This window comes from Heterocephalus glaber, unplaced genomic scaffold, assembly GCF_053883595.1.
Source record: "Heterocephalus glaber isolate CG9 unplaced genomic scaffold, H.glaber_assembly_v1.0 deba00000122, whole genome shotgun sequence".
NCBI classification, from domain to species: Eukaryota; Metazoa; Chordata; class Mammalia; order Rodentia; family Bathyergidae; genus Heterocephalus; species Heterocephalus glaber.
In genome coordinates this window covers 46,442,969-46,448,131 of record NW_028258138.1, presented here as the reverse complement: position 1 = coordinate 46,448,131, position 5,163 = coordinate 46,442,969, and the positions used below count along the sequence as shown (strand labels likewise).

General features: G+C 42.0%; 1 pseudogene; it reads left to right on the top strand.

Moving 5' to 3' along the window:
• Nucleotides 1-3,669: 3,669 nt before the first annotated feature.
• On the top strand, nucleotides 3,670-4,360 carry LOC101701060 (alkaline ceramidase 2 pseudogene; annotated as a pseudogene).
• Nucleotides 4,361-5,163: the final 803 nt, after the last annotated feature.

Genomic DNA, 5,163 nt, shown 5'->3' with positions numbered 1-5,163 from the left:
GTTTTCTGGGAGGGCCTTTGGCTGGGGCTGTGCACCCCAGACCCTGGTGACTGAGCAGGCTTCTGGCTATGGTCTCTAAGCACTTATTGATGGTATTGGGGTGAGCCTCTGGCTGTTGCTTTTGTGCCTGTGCAGTTCTATTCCAAGTGGGTCTGTTTGCCCAAGCAGTGGGGGTATGCGGGGAAGGGGGCTGGCTGGACTGTGTGATGCTGGGCCCCCTGGTCCACACCACTGCTCAGCAGGATCTGCAGGCACTTACCAATGGTATGTGGTGGGCCTCTGGCTGATGTTTGTGCACCTGGGCAGCTCTTTTCTGGGCAGCCCTTTGGTTTGGGCCTGTGTGCCCAAGCCCCTTGGGTGTGGGTGGGGTGCTGCCTAGGAAATGCCTGCAGCCATGCTGCTGTGGTCCACACTGCTGCTTGCCTGGTATCTAGTTTTGTAAAGTTCTTATATCAGAAATAGAGAAATAATATTTGAAGGTAGATTGTCATAAATTAAAACTGTATATTGTGAACCAAGTAATTATTAAATAAAAAAGCTGTATAATGTATAAGAATAGAGATTGAATATTTAAAAATAATACAAGTGAAAACAGCAATGGATTAAAATAAATCAAATAGAGTAGAGAGGCAAGTAAAAAAACAACAAAATACTATAGAATAGATGACTTGAAAACAATGAAAGCTAGAAGACCCTGAGCAGAATTCCAGTATAGTGGGGGTCTAGTGAGGGTTTCTTCCTGGTGCATTCTCACAAAATTGCACAGGGTAGACAGAGAAAAAGAAAGTATGTGCATATCTCTCCTTATAAGGAAACTAAATCTATATAAACATAATCACCTTCCAAAGACCCAGCCACTAAATACCATTAGATTAAGGCCTGAGGATTCAACATAAGAATTGATGAAGACACAGTTCAGTATGCAACAAATGTATAAGCAATTTAATTTTCCTTTGAATTTTTTCTTTCTTTTCTTCTCAATTTTTACTTTTCATTGATATCTCTTTATAGTACATAATAATTACATTCTTGTTGGTATTTTCATTAGATTTCATTAAATTATAAGTGAATTTTGGAAGTATGACCATATTGACTATATCAGTTCTGCCCATCCAGGAAGAGAGGACATATATCCATTTCTTCAAGATTTTATTTTTTATTAGTACATGGTGGCATTACATAATGATTCCATTGTTGTATGGAGTTAGTGTGCATACATACACATCTCAATACTTGTTTTCATTCCTTTTTCTTGCCCTTCTTCCCTGCTCCCTCAACTCTTGATTCCCTTTCCATTTGAAAAGGACCTATCTCCATGCTTCCTATTATTTATCTTTATTTTACCCTTTGTATTTTGGGTTTCTCATATAAGAGAAACTATGCAATATTTAAGTTTATGTGTCTGATTTATTTCACTGAACAGAATGGTCTCAAGATGCATCTATTTTCCTACAAATTATTCAATATTATCTTTCTTTACAGCAAAGTGTTACTCTGTTGGGTAAATATGGAGGGGAAGAGGGGTTAAAGGGAGGGAAGGTGAATGGGGAAAAAAATAAGAATCAAGTTATATCATGTACAGGTATAAATGCTCAATGATTAATGTCATTATATTGTGTACATAAAATGTACCAATAAACTTAATGAATAAAAAACAAACAAAAATGCCACATTTCCTTTCCATTCATCTGTTGAGGGACATATAGGCCACATTCAAGATTTAGCTATGATGAATAGTCCTGCTATAAATACGATGTCCTCTTCAGTCTCCTTGGCCAACAGTGTAGCTCAGTGGTACCTCACCTGACTGACAAGCACAAGGTTCTGAGTTTGATCCACAGTACCAGAAAAAAAAAAAAAGAAACATCTCTTCAATCTCCATATTCAGCATACTGTAGTTTTCCTTGTAGAGGTCTTTCACTTATTTGGTTAGATAAATTCCTATTTTGTTTTTCTTGATGCCATTGAAAATGATATTGTTTTCCTAATTTCTTTCTCAGTGAGTTCATTACCATTGTATAGGATTACCCTTGAATTTTCTATGTTGATTTTGAATCCTGCTAAATTGCTGAAATTTGTTACTAATTCTAGCAGTTTTTTGGTGCAATTTTTTTGGATCTTCTTTGTAGAGAATCATGTCATCTGTAATAAATGAGAATTTGACATCTTCCTTTCCTATACATAGCTACATATCTCTTTTATTTTTTTTTAATTACCTGACTTCTTTGGTTAATGTTTGAATGCTGCATTGAACAGGAAAGGTGATAGTGGATATCTTTGCTTCCTGATTTTAGAAGGAAATCCTTCAGTTTGTCCCAATTTAATATGAAATTGTCACAAATTCTTTTATGGACAAGTTCATTCTTACCTATTTTCTTCAAAGTTTTTTTTATCATGAATGGGTGTTGGATTTTGTCAAAGGCTTTTTCTGCATCTTTTGAGATCATGATGTGGTTTTTGCCCATGCTTCTGTTTATGTGATATATTACAATAATTGATTTGTATATGTTGAACCATTCTTGCATACCTGGGATGAAGACTACTTATTCATGATGTATGATCTTTTTGATGGTTTCTTGCATTCTGTTTGCCAGTATCTTGAGGATTTTTGCATCTATGTTCATTAAAGAAATTGGCATGTAGTTCTCTTTTTTGGTAGGATTCTTGTCGGTTTTGGAATCAGGGTCATACTACCTTCCAGGAATGACTTTTGAGTACTCCTTCCCTTTCAATTTCATTAAAGATTTAGAGAATTATTGGCATTGCCTCTTCCCTGAAGTTCTTGTAGAATTCACCTATGAACCTATTAGGATCTAGATTAATTGTGCAGAGAACTCTGAAGCAAAGTATTTCTATAGTTGTTTTGTGGCTCAGTTTTAAACCAATCTTTCCCAAAATAGCACCTAATTAAACCCTTTCTGTTAATATGGCAGGCACCATACTGGATTTCTTCTCTAGCGCTAGCCTGCTTTGAAGAAATCACTTTCAAAGCAAAACCCCCACATTGTTTTTGTAGTTTAAAAGAGCTATGAGCTTGTCTTGGTGCTAGCACTGCTGGCCAGCTTGTTACTTTCTCCCTGCGTCTGCTGGCCCTCCAGGCTTACCTTCTCTCTAGGGCATTGACTTCATCCACTACCATGTCAGTCAGTTAGTTGGCACCTCTGCCTCCCTGTGCTGAGTGGAAACAAATTATAGAGTCGGATCAGAGTTGGTGGAGAGTTGCAGCCAGGACATGAAATCCATAGGCAAGGAGTTGGCCAGGCTGCACTCCGGCAGGGCTGCTGCATCATCTGCACCTGGATGTGCTGTTCAAAAATCACAATGTTAACTCATATATGGTACGGTATGTTATACTGATCCCATTTCAACATCAGAAGGACTTTTGGCTCCCTTATAGAACTAAAAATTTTTAAAGTTTTCATACATATATCCTCAGTATGGAAAGATATTTTGGGAAATTGCCCTTAAACTTCACAGTTTATAGAAAGAGATTAACAAGGAGTAAAGAGAAATAAACCTTGAAAAACTTATATGCACACTTGAATGCTTCTGTCCAATATCTACAAAAATTTCAAGCAAAAAGAATAATGGGCCGCAGAAAGCAGGTGCTCCCACATGGTGCTGGGCTCTTCTCTCCAAGAGGGCCTGCTCGGGAGCCCGGGAGCTGCCATGGGCACCCCACACTGCTGGGACCAGCTTCAGGTGGCAGCTCAGAGGTAGACTGGTGTGAGGACAACTACACCATGGTACCCACCATCACTGAGTTCTACAACACGATCAGCAATGTCTTGTTTTTCATTTTACAGCCCATCTGCATGTGCTTGTTTCGTCAGTAGGCAACATGCTTCAACAGTGGCATCTACTTAATATGGACTCTGTTAGTTGTAGTGAGAATTGGATCCCTCTGCTTCCATGCAACCCTTAGTTTCCTGGGTCAGATGCTCAATGAACTTGTGATCCTTTGGGTTCTGATGTGTGCTCTGGCCATGTGGTTCCCCAGAAGGTATCTCCCGAAGGTCTTCCAGAATGACAGGTGTGACAACATGTGTGTGTGTTTAAGCTGGGCTTCTTCTCTGGCCTCTGGTGGACCCTGGCCCTCTTCTGCTGGATCAGTGACTGGGCCTTCTGTGAGCTGCTGTCGTCCTTCCACTTCCCATACCTGCACTGTGTGTGGCACATCCTCATCTGCCTGGCTGCCTGCCTGGGCTGTGTGTGCTTTGCCTACTTCGATGACACCTCCAAGATCCCCAAGCAAGGCCCTATCATCAAATTCTGGCCCAGTGAGAAGTGGGCCTTCATTGGCGTCCCCTACATGTCCCACCTGTGTGCCAATAAGAAGTCGCCAGTCAAGATCACGTGAGGCGGCTCCCATGTTTCCCTCATGCCCTGGGCTTCTTTCACTAACAAAATCAGCCAGAGGTTCTGCGATTGCTGTGGGTGTCTTTTCACAACTCTGATCCTTTGGGCTCTAAGTAGTGTGTCACTGTGCTGGGGACAAAGGGGTGCCTCTTCCTTCCCACCACTGCAAGACAGAGGACTTAGAGGCTTGCTGTGTCTCTCATTGTCACTTCCACATGTGTCACTTACTGGACTGCCTCTGTGTGGCCCAGCAGAGCAGTCCTGGGGATCCAGGGCTGCCAGTGCCTCTTCTTGGAGAGCCAGCTGCTCAGACCCCTGTCCTGGGCTTGCTGGCATCTGCTCTGCCAGCCCCTCTGCCAACCACCAGTGCTGGTGTGGAGATTTTCACAGGGAAACTGTCCTGCCAAAGCCGGTGCCTGAATCACATGCAGGGCGAGGAAAGGAGGCTAGTTTTCTTGTGCATCTCTCAGCCCACCCAGGCTTTGCGTGATTTGTACATCTTTTGCCTGTTACCTCTGCTGAGAGATGGAGATTAACTTCCGAGAGGTTGGCCGATGAGGAAAGCCCTCTGCCAGACACTACTCTACTTCAGCCCATTCTTGAAGATGAGCACAACTTTTAAGGTTGACATCGTTTCCCCACAAAGTCCTGGCCCCATTCACAGCCTCAGATACACAGAGAACAGCTGTGCTATGAGCTTCCGTCTGTAGCCCGCCCTTATGCTGGGGCCCACAACCCGGAATCCCTGCAGTTTGGTTGGGCGCTCTGTCCTGAACTTTGGAACAAACATAGAGTTTTGTTGTT